We start from the raw sequence: 13,848 nt of genomic DNA, 5'->3' as shown, positions 1-13,848 counted from the left end.
GAATCAGCCGCGTCTCCTTTAGGCGCCTTCCAGGCTCTCTTCAAAGGGCGCGATTGAGAGGCAGAACTCCATCCTCGTTTAGGAGAGGAAGAATCCGAGGCCGAAAAACACTCCATTAGGATGCCCTTTCTGCGGCTATCCAAGGCAGCCTGGGACGCTACATCAGGATCTGCCGAAGGGACGTCTGACCGTTGGGGATGTTCTGCTTCCTCCCTGCGGCTTTCGACATTCCTCTTCCTTGGTCCTGGGAGTTTGAAAGAGGTCTAGGCCTAGGAGCAATGTGGAACAGTCAGACGCCCCCTCCACTGCACTGGGGACACATGCACAAATCACTATCAACACTCTTACCTTCATCTAACGCTCTTAACTGAGCTTGAAGTTTTTGATAGAAGCTTTAACATTTTCCCTTTCAGAGGAAGAATCCTTGGAATCAGTACCGGGAGAAGCATCTGCAGCTAAGGGAAAAACTTTAGTAACATGAGAGTTATGAAAGTCTTGTTCTAGAGAACAAGATCTACTTGAGGATCTAACTGAAGCTTTCCTGATTCTATCCCTCTCAAGTTTCCTAACATAAGATGATAACTCCTTCCACTCAAGCTCTGTTAAATTCTCGCACTCAATACAGGTGTTGTTAATTGAACATTCATTATCTCTACATTTAGAGCAAACATTATGAGGGTCTACCGACAATTTCGGCAGCCTAACCTTACAATCTTCCCTATTACAAACCCTAAACATAGGTGAAGCCTTAGCGTCAGACATCGTTGAAAGAACAATCCAAATCAAAGTCGAAAAAAACAGTCCACAATAAGTGTATGCCAAGCCAGAGAAAAAAACAGAATACGTCACCAAAAAACCAATCCAAATTCTCGGCAAAAAGAGTAGAAATCCAAAATGGAGGAACGAACAACAGATGTTGTCCGCTCAAGCGACAGAGAAAATCTGTCTTAGAAAACGGGAATGGTTCCGGATCCCGCCACCCAGCGGCGGGAATGGTGGATCACCTGACCTACCTGCGCGTGTGCGCGAGTTTTGAAATTCTGTCGGGACGACCGAGTTTTCATGTACAAAAAGACGGAGTTGCTTCTCCAGTACGTTGCTTCTAAGATGGCTTTTAGGGACTGGTTCTTCCTAAAGGCCATTGATGTCGAGACTGCTCGAACTTCATGAGCTTTTACCTTTAGTGCCTTGTATAACCCTTCGTTGCACTCAATGTGAGCCTCCTGTATCACGCTTCTAATAAAGAAGGCCATAGCGTCCTTTGACATGGGTCTCTTGGGGTCTTTGACGGAGCAAGTCCCCGACCTCTTCGCATCTTTGCAAATAAACTTGCAGGGCTCTCACCGGACATAGAGTTCTTTCTTGTTCCTGGCTTGCAAAGTCTCGAAGGTTAGGTATAGTAAAAGATCTAGGCCAAGGGTTGGCGGGCGTCTCGTTCTTGGCTATGAATCCTAAGGTGGTAGAACAAACTGATTTGGACTTACTAATTCCCACCTTTTTGTCCATCGCGTGAATCTCACTTACCCTCCTTGCAGTAGCGAGAGCAACCAGAAAAAGCATCTTCCTGATTAAGTCCCTGAAAGAGCTTTCCTGGATGGGTTCAAACTTCCTCGACATCAGAAACTTTAACACAACATCTAAGTTCCATCCTGGCGCCTGCTCTCTCTATAGCTTCGAAGTGTCAAAGGATCTAATTAGGTCATGAAGGTCCTGATCTCTAGACAAGTCCAGTCCCCTATGTCTAAAGACTGAAACCAGCATGCTTCTATACCCCTTAATAGTAGTTGTGGCTAGACCTACTTTAAGCTTCAGATGAAGAAGGAAGTCTGCGATCTGGCTCACAGGTGTGTTGGACGAGGACACCTTCTCTCTGCACCAGTTTCTAAACACCTCCCACTTCAACTGGTAAACGTTGATGGTCGATGTCCTCCTTGCTCTGGCGATAGCTTTTACTGCCTCTCGCGAAAAGCCTCTAGCTCTGAGGAGTTTTTCGACAGTCGAAAGGCAGTTAGATGCAGAGCGAGGGTATTCCTGTGATACCGTTCGAAGTGGGGCTGTTTGAGCAGATCTGGATGTAACAGAAGGGTTCTTGGGACGTCCGCTAGCCAATCTATCACCTCTGTGAACCAGTCTCGCGTCGGCCAGTACTGGGCTATCAGGGTCAATCTGGCTCCTTCGGACTGTGAGAATTTCTTCACCACCTTGTGCAGAATCTTGAAAGGCGGAAAGGCGTACAGATCCAGCCCTTTCCAGTCCATGAGGAATGCATCCACTGCTACGGCTTGGGGGTCTGGAACCGGAGAGCAGAACATCTGCATCCTTTTCGTCTTGCTTGTCGCAAACAAGTCTATGGAGGGCTGACCCCATAACCCCCATAGACTTTTGCATACCTCCATCTTGAGAGTCCACTCCATCGGAAGGACTTGGTTCTTTCAACTTAACAGGTCCGCTCTCACATTCAGCTCTCCATGCACAAATCTTGTTCGTAGAACAACATTTCTGTCTTTTGCCCATAACAAGAGATTCCTGGCTGTTTCGTTCAGGGAAAAGGAGTGGGTGCCTCCTTACTTTTTGACATATGCTAGACCAGTCACGTTGTCCATGCTCAACTCCACAACCTTGTCCAACACCCACTCTTCGAATGCTTGCAGAGCTAGAAAGGCTGCCATCAGCTCTTTTTTTTGATGTGCCACGATTTCTCGGCCTCGTTCCATCGCCCCGAAATCTCTCTGTTCCCTAGTGTTGCTCCCCAGCCTAGGTTGGATTCGTCTGAGAATAATACTAGCTGTGGGTTCATGTGTTGAAGTGAGACTCCCTCTCCCAGCCTCGCTGGATTCAGTCATCACTTCAAGTCGTTTTTCACCTCTGATGAAATCGGGAAGGTGTCTGAAAGCTGTTGTTCCTTCCTCTTCCAATTCCTGTTGAGGTAAAATTGCAGAGGTCTGAGGTGCAGTCTTCCCAGGGAGACGAACTGCTCGATCGAGGAAATGGTCCCCAGCAGACTCATCCATTCCCTCGCCGAACATTCTTGTCTCCCCAGGAATTCCTGCACCCGAGCCAGACATCGGTCTTGTCTCTCCTGGGAGGGAGAAGCCCGAAAATCCCGAGAGTTCATCAGAACTCCCACATAGATGATCGATTGAGAAGGTTCCAGATGAGACTTCATGTTTACCACTAATCCTAGCTCCTCCACTAGGTTTACGGTTATTTCCAGGTCCTCCAGACACTGCTTCCTGGATCTGGCTCTGAGAAGCCAATCGTCTAGATAAAGCGAGATTCGGATTCCCCCTTCGTGTAGCCACTTGGCAACATTCGTCATAATTGCTGTAAAGATTTGAGGTGCTGTGCTGAGTCTGAAGCACAGCGCCCTGAATTGGAATACTTTTCCTTCGAACATGAACCTGAGGTATTTCCAAGAGCTTGGGTGGATGGAGACGTGAAAGTAAGCGTCCTGTAGGTCTGATGAGACCATCCAATCTCCTGGTCTTGACGCCAACAGCACTGATTGAGTTGTCTCCATCGTGAATTTCGTCTTTATGACGAAGGCGTTCAGGGCACTGACGTCCAGGACGGGTCTCCATCCTCCCGAGCTCTTGGGTACTAAGAACAGCCGATTGTAGAACCCCGCGTTCTCTTGCGGTGATACAGGTTTTATCACCTTTTTTAAGAGCATAAGCTCTACTTGCTCCTTCAACGCGAGCTTCTTGCTGACGTCTTTGTAACTCGCCTTCAAGTTGAGGGGATCCAATACTGTGGGAGGTTTGGTGGAAAACGGGATCTTGTAGCCCTCCCTCAGGATTTGGAGGGTCCAGTTGTCTGGCCCCCTGTCTCTCCTAGCTTCCCAAAACATGGACAGCCTGGCTCCTATCTCTGTCTGGAGGACTTTGACTTCATGGCCTCCTCTTGGAAGGAGGCTTGCTGCCTCTTCTGGAGGACTTCCTAGCAGTTCCTGACGTCCCTCGGGACTGTTTACCACGAAATAACTGTTGAGGCTGTTTCTCCTCTTTCGCTCTCTTGGCCGCAAACAAGGAAGGCAAAACCCCGCTGGCTGCCTTAGAGATCAGGTCTTGTGTGGTCTTCTGTGTAAGAGAGGTGGCAATATCCCTTATAACATCTTGAGGGAAAAGGAATTTAGAAAAAGGGGCAAACAAAAGTTCTGCTCTTTGTACTTGTGTGACCCCTTTTGCCGTAAAGGAGCAGAGGAGGGACCTTTTCTTCACAATACCCGCCGTGAAAATAGCTGCTACTTCATTTGTCCCATCTCGGAACGCCTTATCCATACAAGACATCACGCTTAAGAGACCTGCCACATCCGGGGAGTCCTTCGCTTCCACTTTCTTGGCGAGGGCGCTCAAAGACCAGTCAAGAAAGTTCAGGACCTTAAAAACCCTGAACACGCCCTTCAGCAAATGATCTGACTCTTGCATTGTCCACTGAATCTTCACCGAAGACATGGCATGTCTACGATTGGCATCGACGATACTGGAGAAATCTGCCTGAGAGGAGGCAGGTACTCCCAGGCCCAGGACTTCTCCAGTCTCATACCAATCACTAGACTTCGACGCCAATCTTGCAGGGGGAAAACTGAATGCAGTTTTACCTCGCTCCTTTTTATCCTTCATCCACTCGTCCATCTTCACTAGAGCTTTCTTGGTGGAAATGGAAAGGACCATCTTCGTAAAAGAAGACTTACTCCGAGTTCTCCCACAAAGGAACTGGAACAGGGGAGAACAAGGGGCTGCGGGCTTAAAGTCTGTTTCGAAAAGCTCTTGAAAAAGAAGCATAAGGTTCTTATAGTCTGAAGGGGGAGCTTGTTCTTTCGTCTCCTCCTCAGAAACTACTACTAACATTTCCGATGGTTTATCCTTGTCTTGCTCCATGTCGGATGATGTAGCAGTCGCAATAGCAGGGGTGTTGCTGGTACCGATGCGTTCCTTAGAACTATCGTCAACTGAAACGTCACGCTTACGAGCGTCGGCGTCACGTTCATTTCTTGCACACGCACTGGCGTCATGCTCGGGAGCATGACGCGCGTGTACGTCACGTTTGTGTGCTTTGCGAGCGTCACGCTTGTCCGCACGCTTCTTGCTGCTGACGCTCAGCGAAGTCTCCATATGTCCCGGAGCGTCATGCTGACGCTTCGGTTCTTGCAGCCTTCCCATCAGTGCTGCCAGCTGCCGCTGCATTCCTTGCAGCATATCCTTGGTAGAGGACGAAGATGACGCGTCCGATTCGTCCGCACGATCTCTAACCGGCGGGGCAAAATCAGCTAAGGATTCCTGTAGACGCTTTGCAGGAAACTCGTTTGGCGATTCCTCCCAAGCAGAAGGCGGACGAGGAGCGTGCAGCGATGGAGCTGCTAAGCTGTAATCTAAGCTATCAAGCTTGGGAGCGTGAGCAGCAGGAGAGGCGGGAGTCCTTACTACCTTGCTCTGTTTAGCTGGGGAAGCTTCCGATGATGGAAACCTCTCCGGAGAACTCCAGTGACTGCAGCCCGGCAGTTGCTCATCGAGGTAACTTCCTCTTGAGAGGACGAGAAGACATGGAGCTCCGCCAACCTCGATGAGGGGAGACGTCGTCGGATGACGAACCAAACACACTTGACACGCTTTTTCTATGGCTGTCTGAAGCAACCTGGGAGGCATCAACAGGTTTGCTTGAGGGCACGCCCGACCGGATACCAGAGCCTCTCGCCTCCCTTCGACTTTACGTCTCCCATGGGTCCGGGAGCTTGTAAGAGGTCTAGGTCTAGGAGCGCGACAGGACCGATCGGACGCACCCTCCACTACACTGACACTAACACTTGTTTTGTCGCTGACACTGACTTTTGTACCCTCACTCAAACCACTTACAATTGTCCAGGTACGATTGCCTTGCTCAGTTAGAGGGGCAATTTGCTGCCCCATTTTCTCAAGTACAGCTTGAATACCTGCAATACCCGAGTCTTTTGCCCCCGACTCGATGACAGTTTCAGGAGCTGCTACCTCTACTAAGTGACATTCAGAAGGAACAGGAGAAGGAACTATGGGGTTGTCTACTAGTACTTCCTGACTAATAGATGAACGGGAAAGGGAACTCTTAGTTCTTCTAACCCTATCTCTTTCAAGTTTGCGGACATACCTGTCCAACTCCTTCCATTCTTTATCATTCAAAATCATGCACTCCTCACATCTATCCTCAATCGTGCAATTACGACCTCTACAATTCACACAAAGTGTGTGGGGATCAAGAGAAGCTTTTGGAAGTCTAACTCTGCACCCCCCCCTCACTGCAGACTCGATAAACAACTCCAGAGTCCGACATCGTTAATTGAGTAATCCAAAACAAGACCCTAAATCAATCCAAGTCAATAACAGCGAAAGCCAAAAAAATACTTCACCAAAAGATTAAATACTCTAGCGAGCAGCGAAAATCCTATCTAAGAGCCAACAACAGTAATGTTGCCAGCTCGGGCGACAGAGAAAATTTGAGGTTTCCAGGTAACTATCTAGAGGGCGTACAGGTAACGATCACCTGACCAACTGTCGGCGATTGCCGCGAGTTTTGAAAATCTGTCGTGACGTCATGATGTCAGAGAATATAGCTATGTATATAACTGTCAGGTCAGTTACATATTTAAAAACAATTTTCCAGAAAATAGAAACAAGTTAATTCAGGTAGTATTAGAAAAATACAGAAATGTAATAGCTGTAGAAGGAGATAAACTAGGAAATACAAATGTTCTACGACATAAAATTTTGTTAGATGATGGGGTCCAGCCATTTTTTATTCCTAATTACAAGTTAACAATAAGCCAGAGACCATAGTTGACAATTTGAAAGAGGAAATGTAGAGATGGAGTAGTAATTCCTAAATCTCCATATAATTCTCCATTGTTACTTGTTCCAAGGAAAGATGGTAGTTGGAGACTTGTAATAGATTACATGAAATTAAACTCCAACACAGTTCCAGACAGAATGTCGATGCCGGTAATTCAATTAGGAGGGACCAAAATATTTTCATCCTTAGATCTGCTGCTTAGTGGATACTGGCAAGTACCTCTAGATGAAGAATCCAAACAATTCACAGCCTTCAGCAAACAAAAAAGAACCTTTACAGTTTGAAGTAATGCCATTTGGACTCACATCAGCCCCTTTAACATTTGTTAGATTAATGTTACAAATTCTAGGAGAAATAGAAAATGTTGCATAGCATACTTGGGTCATGCAATTAGTGAAGATTGGCTGCGTATGCTGGCAGGTAAAATAAAGGCAATACAGGCAGTCCCTGGCTTACGACGGGTTCAGAAATAATTTATATACATACCAGGTATATATAAATTATTTCCAGGTTCACGACATCTGTTCCAGGGTTACATTGTTTATGATGCTGATCTAGCAGAAGAAATATGGCTCCAAAAATGCAAAATAATCAATATTTGAAGGTTTTTTAGATGAAAAATGCAATAAAAATGCAGTTTACATAGTTTTAAATACACTCAAAGCATTAAAAATAAGTTTTTCTTAAGATATATGAGGAATCTCAAGAACGGAACCCCCCTCGTAAGCTGGGGACTGCCAGTAATTGATTATCCAGCACCCACTCATTTGAAAGCATTAACCCCTTCGCCACCGGCCTGCTGCATTGCTGCAAATGCTTGCATACCGCATGAGACCCCCTGTCGACCGCGAGTATCAATCATTACTTGCTCCCAGTAAATTTTATGTTATTCATATTTTTCCTTTATATTCTTATGTGAAAACATTGTGTGTACGGATATCAATGAATATTTTTTACCCAATTGTCAAAAAATTACAAAAATTATAGTAAGAATATCAGAAAAAATAGGAATATTTAGTGGAAAAAATAATTGCAGAAGTAGGAACTGTTATAAAGTAGTAGAAATAGAAAGTAGTAGAAATAGTAGTAAAGTAATAGAAATAAAGTAGCAGAAAAAGTAGTAAAGTAGTAGTAAAATAGTAGTAGTGGTAATAGCAGTACTAGTTTTCTTACTGAAACAGTTATTCCTATGTTTCATACAGAAACAGCGTATACATCAATGAATGTTTACGGCACTGGTAATAATGATAATAAAACTGTAATAATAATAATAATAATAATAATAATAATAATAATGATAATAAAAGCAACAGCATCTCGTGACCAATATGTATATATTTATGGGGCAGTTTATTCACCCCCCATTACCATCAGCAAGCTATAAAAAACACATCTCCATCACGAGTAACAGGCCTCCATAAAAAGTCCTCTCACCTTACGCTTTCCTGTTGAATGAAAGTACTACTCTGCCCGAGCCACACCATTCACACAATTTGTCAATTACATCACCACAAAAAAGGAAAAAAAAAATGCATCACGTAAGCAGGTGAAATCTGGTGTGTAAGCAGGAATCCTATTGCAACCCTCCGTGAATCAGGGGGCTGGGTCTGGGCGCAAGTCACAAGAGGATCAGTTATGAACACCAGCCTTCATCGACAAGAGGTTCAATGTCTTCCAATCACTCGTTGTCACTGTCAACCTCTAAGAAATTATCACTATAATCATCATCTGATAGATTTGGCAGGTACTCAGACCCTGATCTTTGGAAAACACTATCATCTGACATGATACGGAGGTGAAAAAAAAAAAAAAAAAAAAAAAAAAAAAAAAAAAAAAAAAAAAAAAAAAAAAAAAAAAACTGCAATCAAAAGGGAAAAAGGTTTAGAATTCAAATATGATATTGTTATAATACAATAAAGTTTCATATAATACTTACCTGGCTAATATATACATAGCTAAGACTCCGTCGTCCCCGACAGAAATTCAAATTTTGCGGCACACGCTGCAGGTAGGTCAGGTGATCTACCGTCCTGCCCTGGGTGGCAGGATTAGGAACCAATCCCGTTTTCTATTCATATTTTTTCTCTTCCACCTGTCTCCTGCAGGGAGGCTGGGTGGGCATTAATCGTATATATCTGCCAGGTAAGTATGTATGAAACTTCATTGTATTATTATAACAATATCATTTTCAAACAATCAACTTACCTGTCAGATATATACATAGCTGATTGACACCCTTTGGTGGAGGGTAAGAGACAGCTAACATGGAATAGACAGGTAAACAACATATGTTGTAGGTATAAATAAACCTTGGTTCCTATCTGATAGGTGGTACACTTCGTGGGTGTTGCCCAGGTAGTCTGCATCACCTCAAGACTTTAGAGAGATATGTGATCTATGGCTAAGAGTTCTTGTGGATCTGCCGATGGGGTATGAACCGCTTACTCGGCAGAGCCTGAAAGGACTTTGTCAATGGGTACTGGACCACTTCTATGACAATACACCTTATGAAGGAGCGCAACACCGATCCCGATCACCTGATCCTAACACGAGGGTTCGCGCTCAAATTGAAAAGTTATATCCCCACACTCCTTTCAAAAACCCCAATAATTTCACTAAGTTAAATAACTTTAACTCAAAGTTAAGGATCAGTGTCGGCTCCTTATCCCAGTAACGTATCCGCAGAAACGTATAAACCAAAAGAGAAGGATCTCGTAGGGTTAACTTGACATCCTTTCGTGTAATGAGAAGTCAACACAGAGTTGCCTCTACCGTACAACACAGCTAATATGTCTTATATGACATATTGTTATGTAAAGAACAAGAATTTGCAAAAGCGCACACTTCCTGCGCTTTTAATTCTCAGCTGTTTGAAGGAATCAAGTCACTTATGAAGTGCTTAGGAGATCTCACGTTTCAAAGAAGACCAGGGCTTTCTTGAAATGGATCTCTCCCATCTGAAGCCTGAAGCCTGGCAGGAAACCTCGCGCCTGGCTGGTGCTTCGCTCTTGGTTGGAGCCTAGCGCTTGTCTGGTACCTTTCGCTTGACTGGCGCCTCGCATCTGGTTGACGCCTCGCGCCTTAGCTGGAGATTTGCGCCTAGAGCCTGGCTGGCTCCTCGCGCCTGCCTGGAGCTTCGCGGCTGGTTGGTACCGTCGCGCCTCGCTCCTGCCTGGCGCCTCGCGCTGGTTGGCTCCTCCCCACTTGCCGGAGCTTCGAGCTTGTAGAGTCTCGAGGATGTCTGGCAATGTCCACATCGGACACACTATCCATCCTATATATTCGCATCTAGCGCATCTGTGTCAGGTTGTAGGCCCGGCTTTCTCCTCATCAGACAATGACAGTGTTCTTGGGGCTGTCTGCCTCGGCGTTTTTTACGCCTGTTTTTAGCATAAGGCTCCTGGTTGGCGCTACATTGTCCGAAAGTACCATGAACCATCCCACCAATAGTAAATCACAAGACTGGAGAAGGGTGGAAGAAATTCTTCCACTTTGAGCTTTGGCCTCTCCGGCAAGGGGAGGTGATGTAGTCAGCCATTCAGTATAACGATAGGATATCTAACAGTATGAGAGATAAGTGTCTTCCTCCAAGGAGGATCCTTCTTGAGTACTTCCCTTGCTCACGAGATCTCTTCTTACCTCCTGTTGAAGGGCCTTCTCGTTGCAGAATCTTCCCTATCCTTGTCCGAAGGAAGGGAAGAAGCTTGGAACTTGAAGTCGAAGGAGACTCCGAGCAGAAATTGGGAGTACTCCTGATTTCTAGCTCTTTATTGTATCCCTCTGAACACCTTCTGGGAAGCATTTCGAGCCGTCATCGCATTCCAAAGACTCTGTAGGCAAACGTTTTAACCATTCTACTGTAGATGAAAACGTAAGTACCCTGCCTGGACAACGAAACCTCTATCTGAAAACCTTGAATCAGGAATAGGGGGTTTATTTTAGTTCTTTTTCCAGGCATACTATGCTGGCAAGAACTCATTGCCTAATCTCCATAGAATCTGATGCGAGATTCCAATACCTCAAAAAATTCACTTGATCGTTTGGGGACCAAGAGAAACAAAGAATTCCCTCAAAAAAATTTCTCAAAGAAGTTTGATGAGGAGCAGTTCCATCTTGTCGGAACAGAATCTGTGGCCACAAAAAAGATCCCATTATAAGTACATGATATCCTACTCTTGTCATATTGAGGTATCGTATAAGATCCCGAAGATCTTAATCCTCTGCTATCTCCAATCCCTTTATAGAGACAGAGTATAGCCTTTTACTTTGATAGCAGATATATACAAAGGTGATTCTTCCCTCTGAAAGGGAAGAAAAAAACCGCTATGTGGTTCACAGAGGTATCGGAAGAGGAGTTTCCTCATTCCCTCTAGCACGTATGCAGCAATTCTATATCTTGTCCATGACTATTGTCATTTACCTTGAAAAAATCCTCTCATTCATGTCCACTTCTGGTCAGTCTGCACGCAGACAGACTCAGAGTGGAGAGGTTGTTAAGGTCCATTTATAATAAAGATGCTGATAGAATATTCAGGACTGTCTTGGAAAAACTTCCAAAACATGCTGTGAGAAGACCGTGAACCTCTGTGAATCCAACCTCTCTAAGGCCAAAAATGAGGCATAAAGTATTATCTTCTCTTTCTTTGACGCCCTTTATCTTAAATTCTGCAAATAATTTATATTTAGGGGTAAAAAGACTAAAAGTTTATTCCCCTGTTTCTAAAAAAAAAAAATAAAGATGGCGTATATTGCTACCTCTCTTGGTTCGAGGAAAAGGAAGCAGTCTATAGGAAGCCTGTTCGTCTTATACCTTACTAAGAGATCTATGAAGAAGACTTCCGCCCAGGTTCACACCCTTTCCAATAAATGTTAAAACATGTTAACAGTTGTTATCGTCGATCGAGAAGGTTCTCTTTGTTAACGCGAACAGGAGCGAAAAGAGAGATTCTCGAATGCCTGCGATATGAGTGCCGTGGAATTGGCCTAAGTGATTAAATGGTGAACGAAATCAGGAACGAATCTTGCGTTACCGAGCCTGGTGTCCGAGAGGCTACTGGACTCTTAGTTTAATAACTCGCTTAAAACGAGAAAATCTTGGATGGTGCTCTGGCTCACGCGCCAGGCTGGCGCTTCTGGCGCATTGCGCCAGGTTGGCGCTATCTGCCAGGCTGGCGCAAACTTGCCGCCAGGCTTGGCGTCCAATTCTTTTTAGGTTATGTGCCAGAACAACCTGTGCCTTTATTGGTACCCGACATCCAATTTCACATGTTAATTCCGTTTTTAGTAGGAAAAAAACTTTTATATACGTAGTATAGTCCATTCAGGGAAACAAGTTTTGCCACAAAGAGAACGTTTCCCATCCAACTCATCCATCTTCTGAGCAGGTACTCTAATAAGCTATGCTTTCGTAAGCCCGAGACATTATATAAATATAATGTTCTGCTGCGATAGAATCCTTTAATAATGACCTTACCTAACAAACGGTAAACAGCATTGAAAGAAAGGTTGTACTCTCTCTCTTATTGAAAGCTTCTTAGCAAAAGGCATACAATATTTTATTTATGTTAGCTTAACTATCCCATCAATCCGAGGTTAAGACCGCGATTGTAGGGGAGAGATACGGATAGTTATTCCATCCCGCAGGAGACGAGATAAACCACCGACGCTCATGACTGACACCTACATGGGTACTGCGTTGTCTCAGGGCTCCTCGCGAAAGCAGTCTCCGTTAGCCGTCTGGCCTTACTCCTCCAGAGTTGCCACCTACTCCCCTTTAATAAAGGAATCTTATAAAATTATTATCGAACTTCAGGAAGTTCTTATTAAAGCATATTTAAGCGAAACAAGACTTCGATAAATCTAGAAGCTAAGTAGGTGTTTGTCTTAACAATCCCTTTAAGCGTAGTCCTTCCTAGGAAAGTCGTAGAAGGAATACTGGTAATTGAGGTTGCACAGCAAAGAAGTAACTACGGTATGTTTATGATTTGACCGTATTGTATTCTCATCCAGCAGATACTCTACTACCTTCGTTCTTTTCCGTTAATAGAACTATAGAAAGAGTATATATATATCCTTAAGGAAGGAAGTTAATCCAGGAACTCTTTAAATCTTCGTGATTTCCTCATAAATCGCGGAAGAGACAGAATTCCTGTTCATCACTAGGGTGGGTTTACGGAAGGAAGTAGATATTTCCTATCCGCCATCATACCCAAAACGTCGATGAGATTCTTATTAAGAAAAACTCCCAAAAGCTCTTGCCTCCTCAAAACGAGGGAAGAGCATGGATGAAGGAGAGAGTCCGCATGAGAGGAACTGCCTAACAGGAGTATCTGAATAATGGAAAAGGGCTTCTTAGTATCAGAATCCTTCTGACAAAAGCAACGGCCGCGCCTGTGCGACATCTTGCACATTTGCCAGGGGAAAGTTGCTCAAGTTAAAAAACTCAAAGAGGAGTCTCGCGACTGACCTCTCTCTCAAATGAAGATTTTGGAATATTCTGACTGACTGGCCGTCTGGATCCTTGCGCCTAGCGTCTGGATAGTTCCGCGTGCCTGGAATGTTTCGCACGCTAGAAAGGAGACTCGCTCCTGGAACGTTCCGCTTGCGTGGAAGGTCCCGTGCGCCCTGATAGTTCCGAGCGCCTCTAGTCTTGTTATACGAGCCTCTTTGCCAGTAAACGTTCAATGAAGCATCCTTCTGATTGCCACTCTACTATAAGGCTCCTCAGTCTAGCCGTCTGTTTTCTCTTTGAAGGCGCCTTGCACCAAGAAAAAAGTTCTGGAACGCGGCTCGCGGCTAGTCTGATTGGAACTAGCTAAGCGGTCGCGCTAGTCTGTTGGGAAACAAATGCGGCTCGCGTAGTCTGTTGGGAAGTGGGAACGCGGCTCGCGCTAGTCTGTTGGAACGCGGCTCGCTGCTGGCTGTTGGGAACGTGGCTCGCGCTAGCTTGCTGGCTGGCTCTCAGCCTCTCGCTCAGTGTTCTCTTAGTTTTCAGAGAACGCGCCGATCGTCCGAACTCCAAACATGTAC

The sequence above is a fragment of the Macrobrachium nipponense genome, chromosome 16 (assembly GCF_015104395.2).
Source record: "Macrobrachium nipponense isolate FS-2020 chromosome 16, ASM1510439v2, whole genome shotgun sequence".
Lineage (NCBI taxonomy): Eukaryota > Metazoa > Arthropoda > Malacostraca > Decapoda > Palaemonidae > Macrobrachium > Macrobrachium nipponense.
The sequence above is the reverse complement of the archived record's forward strand: the minus strand, read 5'-3'. Positions refer to the sequence as shown.